The sequence below is a fragment of the Anolis carolinensis genome, unplaced genomic scaffold, assembly GCF_035594765.1.
Source record: "Anolis carolinensis isolate JA03-04 unplaced genomic scaffold, rAnoCar3.1.pri scaffold_15, whole genome shotgun sequence".
In the NCBI taxonomy this organism is placed as follows: Eukaryota; Metazoa; Chordata; class Lepidosauria; order Squamata; family Dactyloidae; genus Anolis; species Anolis carolinensis.
The window spans coordinates 10,270,003-10,288,424 of NW_026943826.1; the positions used below are offsets into that span (position 1 = coordinate 10,270,003).

An 18,422-nucleotide genomic window follows, 5' to 3' on the forward strand; every position below is an offset into this window, starting at 1 on the left:
AGAGGCGATATGATCGGTCAAGTATCCTGGACCGGAGCTCTTTCTCCCAACCTGGACATTCCACAAATGGACGGCCAGGACTGGGATGGGCAGAGTTACAAGCTCTGAGGTAGGGCTGAGCTTCTATCCCTGTTGTGTGGCGCCTGCCAGGACACAGGGAGCGGGGCTAGCGGAGGGGGCAGGGCCTCTTTCCATGTGCCTGACGGGGCTGAACCTCTATACCCGACCTTGTGTTCTAACAAGCGCCTCAGGGGAGGTATATAGAGGCTCAGCCCTGTCTCGCGCTCTTGGGAAGAGTCCCCGCCCCCTCCCAGCCCCGCCCTTTAGTCCTAAAAGGCCTCTCAGGAGAAATGTAGAGGCTCAGCCCTGTCTCGGGCTCTTGGAAGGAGGCCCCGCCCTTTAGTCCTAAAAGGCCTCTCAGGAGAAATATAGAGGCTCAGCCCTGTCTCTTGGGAAGAGGCCCCACCCCCAGCCCTGCCCTTTAGTCCTAAAAGGCCTCTCAGAAGAAATATAGAGGCTCAGCCCTGTCTCAGGCTCTTGGAAGGAGGCCCCGCCCCCTTCCCTAGCTCCGCCCTCTGTGTCCCAACAAATGCCTCAGGAGAGGTATAGATTCTCAGCCCTGTCTCTGGCTCTTGGGAAGAGGCCCCGCCCCCACCCCAGCCCTGCCCTTTAGTCCTAAAAGGCCTTTCAGGAGAAATATAGAGGCTCAGCCCTGTCTCAGGCTCTTGGAAGGAGGCCCCACCCCTAGACCCACCCTTTAGTCCTAAAAGGCCTCTCAGGAGAAATATAGAGGCTCAGCCCTGTCTCTTGGGAAGAGGCCCCACCCCTAGCCCTGCCCTTTAGTCCTAAAAGGCCTCTCAGGAGAAATATAGAGGCTCAGCCCTGTCTCTTGGGAAGAGGCCCCGCCCCTAGCCCTGCCCTTTAGTCCTAAAAGGCCTTTCAGGAGAAATATAGAGGCTCAGCCCTGTCTCTTGGGAAGAGGCCCCACCCCTAGCCCTGCCCTTTAGTCCTAAAAGGCCTTTCAGGAGAAATATAGAGGCTCAGCCCTGTCTCTTGGGAAGAGGCCCCACCCCTAGCCCTGCCCTTTAGTCCTAAAAGGCCTCTCAGGAGAAATATAGAGGCTCAGCCCTGTCTCTTGGGAAGAGGCCCCGCCCCTAGCCCTGCCCTTTAGTCCTAAAAGGCCTTTCAGGAGAAATATAGAGGCTCAGCCCTGTCTCTTGGGAAGAGGCCCCACCCCTAGCCCTGCCCTTTAGTCCTAAAAGGCCTTTCAGGAGAAATATAGAAGCTCAGCCCTGTCTCTTGGGAAGAGGCCCCACCCCTAGCCCTGCCCTTTAGTCCTAAAAGGCCTCTCAGGAGAAATATAGAGGCTCAGCCCTGTCTCGGGCTCTTGGAAGGAGGCCCCGCCCCCTTCCCTAGCTCTGCCCTCTGTGTCCCAACAAATGCCTCAGGAGAGGTATAGATTCTCAGCCCTGTCTCTGGCTCTTGGGAAGAGGCCCCGCCCCCACCCCAGCCCCGCCCTTTAGTCTTAAAAGGCCTCTCAGGAGAAATATAGAGGCTCAGCCCTGTCTCAGGCTCTTGGAAGGAGGCTACGCCCCCTTCCTTAGCTCCACCCTCTGTGTCCCAACAAGCGCTTCAGGAGAGGTATAGATCCTCAGCCCTGTCTCGGGCTCTTGGGAAGAGGCCCTGCCCACACTCCAGCCCCGCCCTTTAGTCTTAAAAGGCCTCTCAGGAGAAATATAGAGGCTCAGCCCTGTCTCGGGCTCTTAGAAGGAGGCCCCTCCCCCTTCCCTAGCTCCGCCCTCTGTGTCCCAACAAATGCCTCAGGAGAGGTATAGATTCCCAGCCCTGTCTCTGGCTCTTGGGAAGAGGTCCCGCCCCCACCCCAGCCCCGCCCTTTAGTCCTAAAAGGCCTCTCAGGAGAAATATAGAGGCTCAGCCCTGTCTCAGGCTCTTGGGAAGAAGCCACGCCCACTCCTCTAGCTCCGCCCCTGTGTCTCCTTTGCTGAGTCAAAGGAAATCCTTTGGGTGGGTGCTCAGCCTCCCTTGCGACGATGTCTGCCAGGTGTCTACCTCCCACCCAAAGGTGTGTTGAAAGTCACCCGCTGCGGTGCGCAAGCAAACCTCTCTGATCAGCATTTTTCTCTCCTGTTTGTTGCAAGTTCAATTTGTCAGTTGTGCCAGATTAGCTCCAGCTTGGTGACTGCTAACTTTAGAAAGCAGACAGGAAGTTGGGGCGGAGGGAGGGAGCGGGGAGAGATACTATTAAGGATAAACTGCTTTAGGGATTAGCGAGGAGAACAATAAACAGGAGGGGATGGGAGCACAGCCGTGGCTGGGAGGTTGTCAGAGACGTCTGGGGTCGGAGTGCTTGTTTCCATCTGCATGTGGTGCATTGCCATTCTTCCCACCCTTCACTCCTGTGAATCAACATCGATATGAATATGAATCGTGGGATTGCTTTGATCTGGTTTCGGTTCAAGTGCTCTTTCTCTTTGCATGTAGTTGATTCAACTCAAGTTGCCTGTGTGTGGTAGCAATTTGAGCATTAGGCTCTGGAAGGACCAGGGTTCGAATCTGCACTGGGCCACGGAAACTCATTTAGTGGCCTTAGGCAAGTCACACTTCTTCAGAGAGTTCATCTCAGGGCACTCTGAGCTGGAAACGTCTTGAAGGCACAACAACAGCAATATACCATGAGATTTCAGTGCAAGACAATGGAGAAAATTCATTCTAAATTAACTAAGCCTGTGGCTGGGTGACAAAACCAAATCATAGGAAGGACAACCCACAATTTCCAGGCTTCAGCCCATTTGTACTATATTTATTTACTTTGTTTTATATCCTATATAAAACTACTAGCTATGCCCGGCCACGTGTTGCTGTGGTGAAATATTGAGGAATTGGTGGTAGTTAAGGTAAAGGGTCTCCTGGGCTGAGTGGGTTGCTAGGAGACCAAGTGAGCGGAGCTTAGCCTTCTAACTGGCAGCAATCGGATAAAATCAATTCTTCCTCTCCCTCTAATTAGGACTTTATTTTTCTTTCCTTTAGGTTGTATCAACCTAGAGGCATGGATGAGGGGTTGTGCTGTCAATTTTCGAGGTTGTGGGGGGTTTACTTTTGTTGTTTTGTCCACTGCCGTGATGCCATCACTCTTTTATATATATAGAAGACTAGCTTTGCCCGGCCATGCGTTGCTGTGGCTTACGGGAATCCTTTGCTGGCCAGGTGGAATAGCAGTGAATAGCCTTGCAGTCTCAAAGCCTGGCCGTTTTCTGGAGCTGTTTGTTGTATGAACGTAGAGGCATGGATGAGGGGTTGTGCTGCCAAGTTTAGTGTTTCTGGAATGTGTAGTTTTGTTGTTTTGTCCTTGGCCGAAATTTCATTACCCTTTTATATATAGAGATATAGATTTCCATGCCATAAAAATCCAATTAAATTCATAGAGTTGCCACAAATCGACGATTGATTTGAAGGCATAGTGAACTCAATAACAATTTTCCTGCTGGTGGGTTGATGGATCCTGATGGATCCTCCTCATGGTAGGATCTTCGTTTTTTGGGGTTTTCTGTACCACGTGACAATTATTCAGCCATGGAGATACAGTTTCGCACTTCCTGCTCCTGTTTAAATTCTTCTTTGCCCTGTTTGACATCTGTTAAATAGCAAGAACCTCGTCGAAACCATCAGCTGTTAACCTGTGGATCATTTCAAGCCGCCTGCCCATACGCAGAATTACTTCCTATTAAAAAGGAATTGGATTTGTGAAGGACTGACCTTTTGTGTGTGTGTGTGCATGAGAGCGAGAGACGGATCTTCGTGAATCAAAGCAACATCACAGCTAGGCTGAGATTGTCAATTTGGGAACAGGCAAAATAAACTGTCCGGTTGCTTAAAATCTATATAAAAGGGTAATGAAATTTCGGCCTAGGACAAAATAATAAAACTACACATCCCAGAAACACTAAACTTGGCAGCACAACCCCTCATCCATGCCTCTACGTTCATACAACAAAAAGGAAAGAGATGTTCAGTTTCGTGGTAGGAATCTAACGGCAAGGCCGCTGGGTTCTGTTGTCAAGTTTCGTGGTTCGGGGACGTTTAGTTTTGTTGTTTACTTCTAGGCCCCCGGTCCATTACCTTTTTATATATATATACTAGCTGTGCCCGCCCACGCGTTGCTGTGGCTAGGACTTAATTTTTCTTTTCTTTTTGTTGTATGAACGTAGAGGCGTGGGTGAGAGGTTGTGCTGTCAATTTTTGAGGTTGTGGGGCATTTAGTTTAGTTGTTTTGTCCGGTGCCATGATTCCATTACCCTTTTATATATATAGATAGCTATGCCTGGCCACGCGTTGCTGTGGCTAGGATTTAATTTTTCTTTTCTTTTTGTTGTATGAACGTAGAGGTGTGGATGAGAGGTTGTGCTGTCAATTTTCGAGGTTGTGGGGCATTTAGTTTAGTTGTTTTGTCCGGTGCTGTGAGTCCATTACCCTTTTATATATATAGACATAGATGTATACCAAATCCATACCTCTTTCCAAATCCCCCAAACATCAGATTTTTAGAGAGAGGGAGAATAAAACCAATATTTCTGTTCATAAATGCTGTGAAAAATTAGCATGTTCTGTGCAGTTCATTATTATTTTTTTGCAAGATATAAGCCATTTGAGGCAGGATTTTATATTATGAGATCACACACACACACTTCGCTTTGCGCTGGAAAATTTGGAGCGCCTCCCACTCGAGCTCCAGCCCGGATCCATGTGTTCAGTCTCATACAGAGTTAATGCACTGGTATAAAAATAGCTGTTCCATGTGCCACTTCGTAAATCCCAATTAACAGGTGTACAAAGGATGCTTTCTAGTTCAGCTCACCTGTCTGTCAGTGTGTCTCCATGTAATGTTGGGGGTAGGGGATTACGTTTGGGAACTAGTTTGCATCAAAACCTGAATGTTTCTGTGGACTGTTTTGTGAGTACAGGGCCTTGGTATGATTTCATCGATGTCTTGGCATGATTGCATTGAGGAGCTTGCTGCTGCTGTTTGCATTTAGTTACCTGTTAGACTAGTTGTTTTTCTTGTGATATGCCTTCTAGTCATTGGAAACCCGAAGGAAAACCTATCATGGGGTAAGAGCCGTCTAGAGGTGGTTACCATTTCCTTCCCTTACCTCAGGCAGGATTGGCCCAAGGACATTTTCAAGTGTAGGCGAACAGAATTTTGCTCCCCTCCCCGGACCAATCGGGTATCGAATTGTTGCCAGTTGGGAGGCCACCCTGAGTCCTCTCCGGGGTGAGAAGGATGGGAAATAAATAAATAAATAAAATCAAGTCAGTACAAAAAAGAACACTCAAACAGGGGAATTCCAGACATGAAACAACCAGGGCCAGCTAACACCTCCCAACAAAGGATCACCCCAGGCTTTGAAGCTGCAAAGCTAATCAAGGTGGCCAACTGCAACATCCACACTTGCCTCAAACAGACAAAAGTTCTTTGAGTTCTTTCTCCCAACCTTTACATTCCATAGATATACAAATAATAATAATAATAATAATAATAACAACAACAACAACAACAACAACAACAACACTGCATGGAAAGTTCCTTGACAAAATTGAAGGAAAAGCTGATAAGGAGAAGACCTGGCTCTGGCTCACGAATGGGACCCTGAAGGAGACAGAAGGCCTGATCCTTGCAGCCCAGGAGCAAGACATCAGGACAAAGGCAATTCAGGCCAAGATTGAAAAATCAGCTGATGACCCAAAATGCAGACTGTGCAAGGAAACCGACGAAACCATTGATCATATCCTCAGCTGCTGTAAGAAAATTGCACAGACAGACTACAAACAGAGGCACAACTCTGTGGCCCAAATGATTCATTGGAACTTATGCCTCAAGTACCACCTCCCAGCAGCAAAGAACTGGTGGGATCACAAACCTGCAAAAGTATTGGAAAATGAACACGCAAAGATACTGTGGGACTTCCGAATCCAGACTGACAAAGTTCTGGAACACAACACACCAGACATCACAGTTGTGGAAAAGAACAAGGTTTGGATCATTGATGTCGCCATCCCAGGTGACAGTCGCATAGATGAAAAACAACAGGAAAAACTCAGCCGCTATCAGGACCTCAAGATTGAACTTCAAAGACTCTGGCAGAAACCAGTACAGGTGGTCCCGGTGGTGATGGGCACACTGGGTGCTGTGCCAAAAGATCTCAGCCAGCATTTGGAAACAATAGACATTGACAAAATCACCATCTGCCAACTGCAAAAGGCCACCCTACTGGGATCTGCACACATCATCAGAAAATACATCACACAGTCCTAGACACTTGGGAAGTGTTCGACTTGTGGTTTTGCGAAACGAAATCCAGCATATCTATCTTGTTTGCTGTGTCATACAACGTCGTTGTGTTGATAATAATAATAATAATAATAATAATAATAATAATAATAATAATAAACTTTATTTATACCCCGCCACCATCTCCCCAATGGGGACTCGGGGCGGCTTACATGGGGCCATGCCCAAACTGCACTTACCTAGTTTCCAACAGACCTCTTGCCTAGTTTCCAACGGTCCGCGATGGCGGCGGCAACAGGAGGAAGAGTGGAGCTGTCGGAACGAAACGGTGCTGGCGATGGCAGCTGGGGTGGTGCGGGAATGGTGGGCCGTCCGTGTCCACACCTACGGCGCGGAGCAGCCTACCCAGGCGGGACCCGTACTCCGTGGAGTACGCCGTTGCCGTGGAGACGGAAGGCCCGCCATTCCCGCACCACCCCGGGCGCTAGCACCGTTTTCGCCAGAACAAAACGGTGGTAGCTCTGGCAACCGGGGTGGTGCGGAAATGGCGGGCCTATGCGGCCGGGCCAAGGCCGAAGGCCCAAAGGAGGAGACGGGGGTGGGGGCGCCTCAATGGCGCCCCCGGGCTTATGGCGCCACAGGCAAGTGCCTTCAATGGCCTCGCGGTTGAACCGCCCCTGACCTCAGGTCACCCAGTGGATTTTCAAGACCAAGCTTGGTCTCCCAGAATCCTGAAACTACAACAACACCATGCTGGTTTTCCATTGCATTAGTAGGGACATCTTTCTTTAGATATAGGAGAACACGCAGAGAATCAGGTTGCATGACTCTAGTCTCTAGTTTTTTTAAAAAATAAATTTTTATTGCAAACATTGATAGACAATGTGTTTTACAATGAGATGACGAAGGTTTGAGAGTGACGATAAGTAAATACATAAAAACAAAACCGTACAGCCCACCCAACCAAACAAACAATTACACAATAACACACATCTTTATGTGGTGTTTCTTATATTATTCCCTTGGTACTTCCAGTATCCTTATATCTCCTATCTTGTTTCTGCATCCGTTCTTAATTCTTTATTCTGAGACAATTCTATTGCCCTTCTTACTCATCTGATATTTCTTTATAGTACACCTTTGCATTTCTCATTTTTAAAATATTTGTTTTATTAATTTCCATTCTGTTTGTTTTTTTTGGTTTGCCCTGAGTGTTTGATAATAAGTATGTTAATTTATCCATATTCATAATTTCCAGAATTTTGTTAAACCAAGAATTTAGGTCAGGTCTGTTTTTCGTCCTCCATTCTTTTGCGTATGTTGTTTTCGCCCTCGTTGTTAAATAAGTAAACAAAATTTCTTTTTTCCTATCTTCTAAGTCTAGCATCCCTAAGAGGAAGAATTTGGGGTCTAGGTTGACAAATTTTTTTGTGTTCTTTGTTGTATTTCTTTCCAAAATTCCTTGGCTCTCTCACAGGTCCGCCAGCAATGGAAGTAGGTGCCTTCATGCTCCCCGCACTTCCAACATTTGTTGGAGGTTTTATTTTTTGTAGATTTTGGATAGCTTTTGGGGAGTTAAGTACCATCTATGGAAAGTTTTTATCCAATTTTCTTTAAGATCTGCCGAATACGTGTATTTTAGTCTTTGATTCCAACATTTCTCCCATTCCTCTAGGCCAGGGGTCCCCAAACTAAGGCCCGGGGGCCGGATGCGGCCCTCTGAGGTCATTTACCTGGCCCCCGCCCTCAGTTTTATAATATAATATATTGTATATACATATAATATTGATAATAATATTATAATGTAATACAATATAACACTAACAATAAAACCATATAATAATAGAATCATAGAATCATAGAATCATAGAATAGTAGAGTTGGAAGAGACCACATGGGCCATCTTGTCCAACCCCCTGCTAAGAAGCAGGAAATCGCATTCAAAGCACCCCCGACAGATGGCCATCCAGCCTCTGCTTAAAAGCCTCCAAGCCTATAATATTAATTATATATTCTATATTACTAATAATATTATAGTATAGTGGTATAGTTCAATAAAGTAATATATAATGCTAATATTGTGCTATGCTAATAATATAATATATTGTATGTACATATAATTTGTAAGCCACTCTGAGTCCCCTTTGGGGTGAGCAGGGTGTGATACAAATGTAGTAAATTAATGCAGTAAATAAATAAATAATAAATAAATACATTTTAGACTTAGGCTCGCCCAAAGTCTGAAATGACTTGAAGGCACACAACAACAACAACAACAACAACAACAACCCTAATTAACTTGACTATCTCATTGGCCAGAAGCAGAAGCACACTTCCCATTGAAATCCTAATAAATGTATGTTGGTTAAAATTATTTTTATTTTTAAATATTGTATTGTTCTTTCATTGTTCTTGTTGTTGTTGTTTTTGCACTACAAATAAGACATGTGCAATGTGCATCAGAATTTGTTTGTATTTTTTTTTCCAAATGATAATCCGGCCCCTCAACAGTCTGAAGGATTGTGGACTAGCCCTCGGCTTAAAAAGTTTGAGAACCCCTGCTCTAGTCTCTTGTTAGCCTTACTTTCTCTGGACAATTTCCAGCTTCTTGATATCCGTCTCGAACAGGTGAGAATTCCTTGCACAGCTCTCTCAAAGCTCCCCAAATAAACAAAGGATGGCAGAAGGGAAAGATAACATCTGTCTTTCAGTTCGACAGTGCCAATATGATGCAACCGAGGAGATGCTGGGTTTGAACGTGGGTGAGATCGGAATGTCGAACGAGAATGATAAAGCCTACCGGGGAGGCCTTGGGCAATACAGACTCTGTCTTTCAAGCGTAATGTACAGTAGGCAGGAAAGCCGGGAAAATAACATGAAAATTTAACACTCTTTATAGAGTAAAAGCACGGTATAAAGACAGTATTTAATTTGAGGGGGAAAAAAATCTTATGTCCTATGATAATTAGTTCTCTGTATAATTTCCACTTCTAAAAAGAACTCCACTCTGAAAGTTGCTTCTGGTGTTTGAATAGCGTCCAAATTTGCATCTCTCTCTCCTCTTATGTCAGGAATATTCAAACACATCGTAAGAAAGAGATCAAGCGACTGATACAGCATACCTACCGCAGGTGTTTCCTTTAAGGGAATTCAACCAAAACTTTCTCTTTCTCGGCAGAAACCCTCTTTCGGAATAAATTTCAAGAACGTTAGTGATATATTGCATGTACATGTGGTATTGATGATGATATTGTAGTGTGTTACAGTGTGATAGTGATAGTAATACACTATTATAATTTCCTTCTGTCTTTCCTTAGGCTTCTCCTTAGGAAGGAAGGAAAAATCATAATTTTTTAATGGTTTATTACCGTATATACTCGAGTATAAGCTGACCCGAATATAAGCCGAGGCACCTAATTTGAGCACAAAACCCCCCCAAAAAACCCAAAAAAACTGGGAAAACATTGACTCCAGTATAAGCCGAGAGTGGTAAATTTCAGAAATAAAATCAGATTTTATTTATTTTATTTATTTACATCACTTTTACCCCACCTTTCTCCCCGAGGGGACTCAAGGCGGCTTACAATAAATATGCAAAAATTCAGTGCCTAAAAATAATGTACAAAACAACAATTCATATAAGACAATGTACAAAACAACAATTCATATAAAAACAGATACCATTACAAAATAAAATCACATGATATAAAGTTTTAAGCATGTCTAAAATTAGCATCCAATAAAATTAGATACCAGTAAAATTACATTAATTGAAGCATCAATAGGTTAAATGTTTTTGAATATTTACATAAAGTTCAAATTGAAGATAAGACTGTCCAACTCTGATCAAATCATTATTCTCATCTTCTTCAATGTAAATGTGCTTATGTTAATAATAACAGAGTAAAATACATGTAATAATAATAATAATAAATACAGGAGAATAATACATGTAATAATAAATAGAGTGAAATAATAAATGTATTATTAATAATAATAAAAATAGAGTAAAGTAAATGTAATAGTAGCAACAATAATAGAGAAAAATAATAAATGTAATAATACCAATACAGTAGAGTCTCACTTGTCCAACAGTCGCTTATCCAACGTTCTGGATTATCCAATGCATTTTTGTAGTCAATGTTTTCAATACATCGTGATATTTTGGTGCTAAATTCGTAAATTACTCCATAGCATTACTGCGTATTGAACTACTTTTTCTGACCAATTTGTTGTATAACATGATGTTTTGGTGCTTAATTTGTAAAATCATAACCTAATTTAATGTTTAATGGGCTTTTTCTTAATCTCTCCTTATTATCCAACATATTTGTTTATCCAATGTTCTGCCGGCCCGTTTATGTTGGATAAGTGAGACTCTACTGTAGTAGCAACAATAATAGAGAAAAATAATAAATGTAATAATACCAATAATACATGTTAATAATAATAATAATAATAATAATAATAATAATAATAATAATAATAATAATAAATACAGGAAAATAATACAAGTAATAATAAATAGAGTAAAATAATACATGTAATAATAAATAGTGTAAAATAATAAATGCAATAATAATAATAATAAGATCAGAGTGAAATAATAAGTGTATTATTAATAATAATAAAAATAGAGTAAAATAAATGTAATAGTAGCGACAAATAATAAATGTACCATATATTCTCGAGTATAAGCTGACCCAAATATAAGCCGACCAGGACCCTCACCCGAGTATAAGCCGAGGGGGGCTTTTTCAGTCTTAAAAAAAGGGCTAAAAAACTAGGCTTATACTCCAGTATATACAGTATATATATCCTGCTTGCATCCTACTTCTGTTGGATTTTACAGTGTTTTGTATAGATGTTTGTTTGTTGTTTCTGTAAATGCATATGACCATTGGTCGGAGCATTAATAAATTGATATATATATAAGCTGTACCCTGCCACGTGTTGCTGTGGCGTATGGGAATCCTTTGTTGGCCAGTTGGAATAGCAATGAATAGCCTTGCAGCCTCAAAGCCTGGCTGTTTTCTTCTTATGGGAAAAGGGCTGAAAAACTAGGCTTATACTCGAATATATATATATATATATATATACACACACACACACACACACACACACACACACACACAGTAGAGTCTCACTAATCCAAGCCTCGCTTATCCAAGCCTCTGGATAATCCAAGCCATTTTTGTAGTCAATGTTTCCAATATATCGTGATATTTTGGTGCTAAATTCGTAAATACAGTAATTACAACATAACATTACTGCATATTGAACTACTTTTTCTGTTAAATTTGTTGTCTAACATGAAATTTTGGTGCTTAATTTGTAAAATCATAACCTAATTTGATGTTTAATAGGCTTTTCCTTGATCAGTCCTTATAATCCAAGATATTCGCTTATCCAAGCTTCTGCCGGCCCGTTTAGCTTGGATTAGTGAGACTCTACTGCAGGGGTCTTCAAACTTTTTAAGTGGAGGGCCGATTCATGGTCCCTCAGATTGTTGAGGGGCCGAATTATCATTTTTTTAAAAAAAAAAACAAATTCCTATGCTCACTGCACATGTCTTATTTGTAGTGCAACCCCCCCCCCAGCAACAATTACTTATTTATTTATTTAATACATTTATACCCCACCCTCTCTCACCCTGAAGGGGACTCAGAGCGGCTTACAAGTTGTATGTAGCACAATATTAGCATTATATATTACTATATTATACTATACCATTATACCGTAATATTATTAGTAATATTTATTTATTTATTTATTTATTTGCGACATTTATATACCGCCCTTCTCACCCCGAAGGGGACTCAGGGTGGTTTACAAGTATATATACATACAATATATTATATTATACAACTATATCGCAATATTATTAGTAATATTGCATGTAATATAAATATACAATTATAATAGTGAATTATAATAATTATTACATTGTATTACATCATAATATTATTATTAATATTACATGTATATACAATGTATTATAATATTAGTATAGTATAATATTATTATATATCATTATATCATTAAATTGATACAGGAGACATGGTGGAAAGATGTCTAATATTACATAATATTACCCTAATATTACATTTAATATATAATATATAATTATTATTATTATATTATACAATATTATTATATTGTATTATTATTATTAGCCGCCCTGAGTCCCCTATTGGGTGAGAAGGGCCGGGTAGAAATACTGTAATAAATAAATAAATAAATAAATAAATATTATATTGTATTACATTATAATATTATTATCAATATTATATGTATACACAATATATTATATTATTACCATATCATTCATTTACAATATTTCATTTACAATATTAGTAAATGAAAGAACAATACAATATTTAAAAATAAAAATAATTTTAAGCAACATACTGTCAACTTATCAGGATTTCACTGGGAAGTGTGGGCCTGCTTCTGGCCAATGAGATCATCAAGCAGGATTGTTGTTGTTGTGCCTGCAAGTCATTTCAGACTTTGGGCGAGCCTAAGTCTAAAACTGAGGACGGGGGCCAGGTCAATGGCCTTGGAGGGCCGCATCTGGCCCCCGGGCCTTAGTTTGGGGACCCCTGCTCTACTGTATATAGTATATTTTTTAGTGTTTATTGAAAAACCGCGAAACGGCGAATCCGCAAAGTAGTGAGGAAACACGGCATTCCCTTTCCCACCTTCCCACCACACACACACAATTTTCTTTTTGTTGTTCGTTTGTTTTCCTTCCTTGTTTCTTTCTTTCCCCGCATCTCACATCTGGCTCGCAGAAGGCCTTGCTTCTATATCCCGCTTTATTGACTCTGCTTATGTAAGTCAGGTCCTTTGCACTAAATGAAAACCACATGAACGTATCAAAAACAGTGCCAGAGAGTCTAATGCTCTTCGAAAATCCTTATTAAAAACACACACAGAGGAAGTTATTTAGTGATTGTAACATGCAGGTTGGCCTATAAATAAGTTAACACCGGGGAGAGGGAAACGGGGACGTTGGTTAATGAAGGCGATACAGGGGATCTTTGTGGAGGACGGTGGGATGAAATCTCTCCCCATATAGTTTATGATGGCGCCTGCCAGGTTGGGTCTCATTATTCGCCCTCGCCAATATTTCCCTTTCAAATGCCATTTTGCATTTTCTCCATTTCGCTGACTTCTTGGGGGAACGAAACCACCTAATGATGGCCAGGTGGGTGATGGGGGTCCTTTGCCAACTCTTTGTTTTATGAGAAGCCAAACAACGGCCTGCTTATACTCTCCGGTCAGCAACTAATTTGCCTTTTGGAGAAGGAGGCGAGATGGGCCTACGACTCCTAGAACGGCAACACATATCGTTCTTTGGCCACCGAAAGAGATGGCAACTGCACTAGGATTATATATATACTAGCTATGCCCGGCCACGCGTTGCTGTGGCTGAGTCTGGTGGTGTTGGTCAGTCTACATTAGGTTGTATTTATGCTGTGACCTCCACCCTTCTTTATACTCACATTAGTAGTAGTATTTGAAGTCTGTTACCTTGTTCAATTTTTCAGTTTTGTGGGTCCGGATTGTGTTTTGTGGTGTGATTGTGTTGTTACAATTGGGAGGCAAGGCTTTTGCATTGTTTTGCCAAGTTTCGTATTTCTGGGGCGTTTAATTGTGTTGTTATAGTCATGATGCATTGTTGTGAATTTTGTGGGTCTGGATTGTGGTTTTGTGGTGTGATTGTGTTGTTACAACTGGGAGGAAAGGCTTTTGCGTTGTGTTGTCAAGTTTTGTATTTCTGGGGCATTTAGTTGTGTGCCAAGTTTCAAATTTCTGGGGCGTTTAGTTGTGTTGTTATAGTCACAATGCTTTGTTGTGAGTTTTGTGCATCCGGATTGTGGTTTTGTGGTGTGGTTGTGTTGTTACAACCAGGAGGCAAGGCTTTTGCGTTGTGTTGTCAAGTTTTGTATTTCTGGGGCGTTTAGTTGTGTTATAGTCACGATGCGTTGTTGTGAGTTTTATGGGTCCGGATTGTGGTTTTGTGGTGTGGTTGTGTTGTTACAACCGGGAGGCAAGGCTTTTGTGTTGTGTTGCCAAGTTTTGTATTTCTAGGGCATTTAGTTGTGTTGTTATAGTCATGATGTGTTGTTGTGAGTTTTGTGGGTCTGGATTGTGGTTTTGTGGTGTGGTTGTGTTGTTGTAACCGGAAGGCAAGGCTTTTGCATTGTGTTGCCAAGTTTCGTATTTGTGGGATGTTTAGTTTTGTTGTTATAGTCACTGCGCCCGCAACTTTATCCTTTTATATATATAGATTAGGGTCGGCTTATATTCGAGTATATAGGGGTATATATTTTTTACTCTAGGGTCAAGACTGTCATGAATTCCTAAATAAATGAACATACTATAATATAGCCTACAAAGGATTTACATCTTGGTTTGCTGTGAGTTTTCCGGGCTGTCTGTCCATGCTCCAGAAGCATTCCCTCCTGACGTTTCACCCACATCTATGGTAGGTATCCTCAGAGGTTGTGAGGTCTGTTGGAAATTAGGCAAGTGGGGGTTATATACTGTATATACTCGAGTATAAGCCTAGTTTTTCAGCCCTTTATTTAGGACTGAAAAAGCCCCTCTCGGTTTATACTCGAGTGAGGGTTCTGGCTGGCTTATACTCAAGTATATATGGTACATTTATTATTTTTCTCTATTTTTACATTTATTATTTTTCTCTATTATTATTTCTACTATTACATTTATTTTACTCAATTTTTATTATTAATAATACATTTATTATTTCACCCTGATATGATCATTGTTAGTATTACATTTATTATTTTTCTCTATTATTATTAAAAGGATACATAAGGGCATTTGCAGTGAAGAAGATGAGAATAATGATTTAATCAGAGTTGGACAGTCTTATCTGAAATTAGAATTTTATGTAAATATTAAAAAAATATTTAACCTACCGATTCCTCGATTAATGTAATTTTATTGATTTCCATTTTTATTTTTGGCCCTGAATTTTTTTTTTGGTCTGGAATTCCCCAGTTTTCTTAATGTTGCTCTTTATTTACTGTCCTGGTTTAACCCATTGCGCCACTGCAGCTCTACGACTATATAATTGAAAGCAGAGGATGGAGAAGCTCCATTCTCTCTGCAAAAATGAGACCAGGAGCAGATTGTGGCACAGACCATATACTGTGGGTATCAAAAATTATATTAAGTTAAAGAGCAATAAATCAGTTATCATTCCAAAATAGAACCTGAAGAACATCTTTGTGGAATTTAAAGATAACATAAAAATAGATTTGCACTATTAAAGCTAGAAAAATGGGACGGAAGCCGGAAATGTTGTTAGAAAGGAATGCAAAAAGATAGTATTTGTAATAAAAAAGGGGAACCTCAATAAAGTGGTTTTCAACCTGTGGTTTCTTAGGTGTTTTGGCCTACAACTCCCAGGCTGTGGATGATGGGGTGACTTGGAGGTCTCTTATGAGTCAAAGTTGAAGGCAGTCAACCATACTCAACAACGCATTCCAAGATGCAGAACGTTATATTGTCAAATCATATTTGTAATCCTCTCTGTTTAATATTATTTTGGAAGATGTCAAGTCTGACATCTTTCCCTTTCTCTTGAAAAATCCCTTTTCTTGCTACCACCCTATTATCAGAAAGTGCTGGGAACGGGGTCATTAGGGAACCGCTCTGAGCAATTGGGTGTAACCATCCTCTTTGATTGCCGCTCAAGACAGAAGCCGAGGCTGGTTTGCACTGTAAACAACAAGACTGGCATCCACTTCCCCACCCCAAATGGGGTCAGACTCCGCTTTATGGCTTCTTGGCATGTTTGTGTGGGAGGAAGAAAGGCGAGGCCTACGGTCCAACCGCGTTGTAAATCATTTCCATAGACGGTCCTGGGGGAGGTCATCCTGGGTGGGGAAGAGGGAGGCTCGTTTCGAAAGTCATTAGAGGATGAGCTGCAAAAATGGCTGTGAGAAGGAAAGCGAACAGACAGCAGGGAATGAATGACGCGGCTGACTTGGTTCTGACTCAGACGCACTCTCAAGAGAAAGGAATGGTTGCTTGCTCTGTGGTTGCCTTGCGTCCGGAACCGGGATGACACATTAGAAAGCTTCAGGGATTTTGGTTTTTTAAGCTGGATGTATTGGTTTAGAACAGTGATGGCCAACCTATGACACGCGTGTCAGCACTGACACGCCTAGCCATTTTTGCTGACACGCTGCCGTATGCAGATTGATTGGATGACTATGTCTTTTGTGGCCAAATTTGATGCGATTTGGTCCAGTGGTTTTGTTGTTTACTCCATGGGAATTATGCACATTACATATATATATTAGCTTGGAGACCCGGCGGCACCCAGGTTATTAGTAGACGGCATTGAGTTGTTTGGGGATGTGAGGAAATATTACTTAAGTTTGGTCCAGATCCGTCATCAGCTGGGTTCAGTGCTGTCTGGGAATTATGCACATTACACACACACACACACACACACACATATATATATATATGAGTGATGGAGTCCTGGCGACCGCCAAAACAACAAAACTAAACACCCCACAACCTCGAAAATTGACAACACAACCCATCTAGGTTGTCACAACAAAAAGAAAAACAAAGTCCTAATTAGAGGGAGAGGAATAATTGTTTATATCCAATTGCTGCCAGTTAGAAGGCTAAGCTCCGCCCACTTGGTCTCCTTGCAACCGACTCACCCCAGGGGACAGGCAGAGTTAGGCTTCACTTAGGCGTCTTCCACAGATTATCTAATTAATATCGCAAAGAACACCACTCTGAAAACAAGGGAATTCCAGACGGGAAACAATCCGGGCCAGCTAACACCTCCCAACAAAAAATTCACTCAGGGAGGAAACAGCCAGGCTTTAAAGCTGCAAGGCCATTACATGCTAATCATTTTCCCTAATTGCAGCATTCATACTTGCCTCCGACAGACAAAAAAAAAAATCAGAAATATTGTATATTCACAACTTTTAGGAAATAATATCCCCTGATGGCGCAGCGTGTTAAAATGCTGAGCTGCTGAACTTCTGGACCGAAAGGCCGCAGGTTTGAATTGGGGAAGCAGAGAGAGCCCCCACTGTTAGCCCCAGCTTCTGCCAACCCTAAAGTTCAAAAACATGCACATGAGAGTAGATGAATAGGTACCGCTCCAGCGGGAAGATAACGGCGCTCCATGCAGTCATGCCGGCCACATGACCTTGGAGGAGTCTACGGACAACGCCGGCTCTTCAGCTTAGAAATGGAGATGAGCACCAACCCCCAGAGTCAGACATGACTGGACTTAACGTCAGGAGAAAACCTTTACCCTTGACCTTAACTACCACCAATTCCTCAATACTTTTATTTCCCATACCACCAGACTTCGCCACAGCAACGCGTGGCCGGGCACAGCTAGTATATAACCATATATATAAAAGGGTAATGAAATTTCGGCCTAGGACAAAACAACAAAACTACACATCCCAGAAACACTAAACTTGGCAGCACAACCCCTCATCCATGCCTCTACGTTCATACAACAAAATGCTCCGGCTACTCCAGAAAACGGCCAGGCTTTGAGACTGCAAGGCTATTCACTGCTATTCCACCTGGCCAACAAAGGATTCCCATAAGCCACAGCAACGCGTGGCCGGGCAAAGCTAGTATATTGGTCCGCATCCATGGATGTAGGTGAACTACAACTCCTATAAGTCCCTCCAGTACTTTTATTTTTGGTCATGGCAGTTCTGTGTGCCAAGCGAGTTCGAGGTCCATTGTTGGTGGAGTTCAGATTGCAGGTGAACGATACATCTCAGTACCATTGGTGTTTCCTGAGTTGTGGGTGGAAGTGGAAGTAGACACCCTGTCACACACATACATACGCATTTTATATGGCCTCGGAAAAACCCCTGAAATCCGCGGGGTCACCAGAAGTTGACAGGCAACGTGAAGGCACATGCACACATACGCAGATGGTCAGCAAGGATTGAAGTTGGTGTGAGGCTCCGCCATCTGGCCCTCGTAAAAGAGGCAATCCACACTTTAAGAGGGGGCAGGAATGGGGAGGGGACTGCAGACAGTTGTCTTGAAGAGCCTGCCCTTTGCGCAG

The 18,422-nt window shown here is 42.1% G+C and overlaps 1 protein-coding gene across 2 annotated transcripts in view; it reads left to right on the forward strand.

Annotated features, from left to right (window-relative positions):
• Positions 1 to 18,422, forward strand: part of ski (SKI proto-oncogene) — a 165,235-nt gene that overhangs the window by 50,548 nt on the left and 96,265 nt on the right. The gene's annotated exons all lie outside the window — the stretch shown is intronic.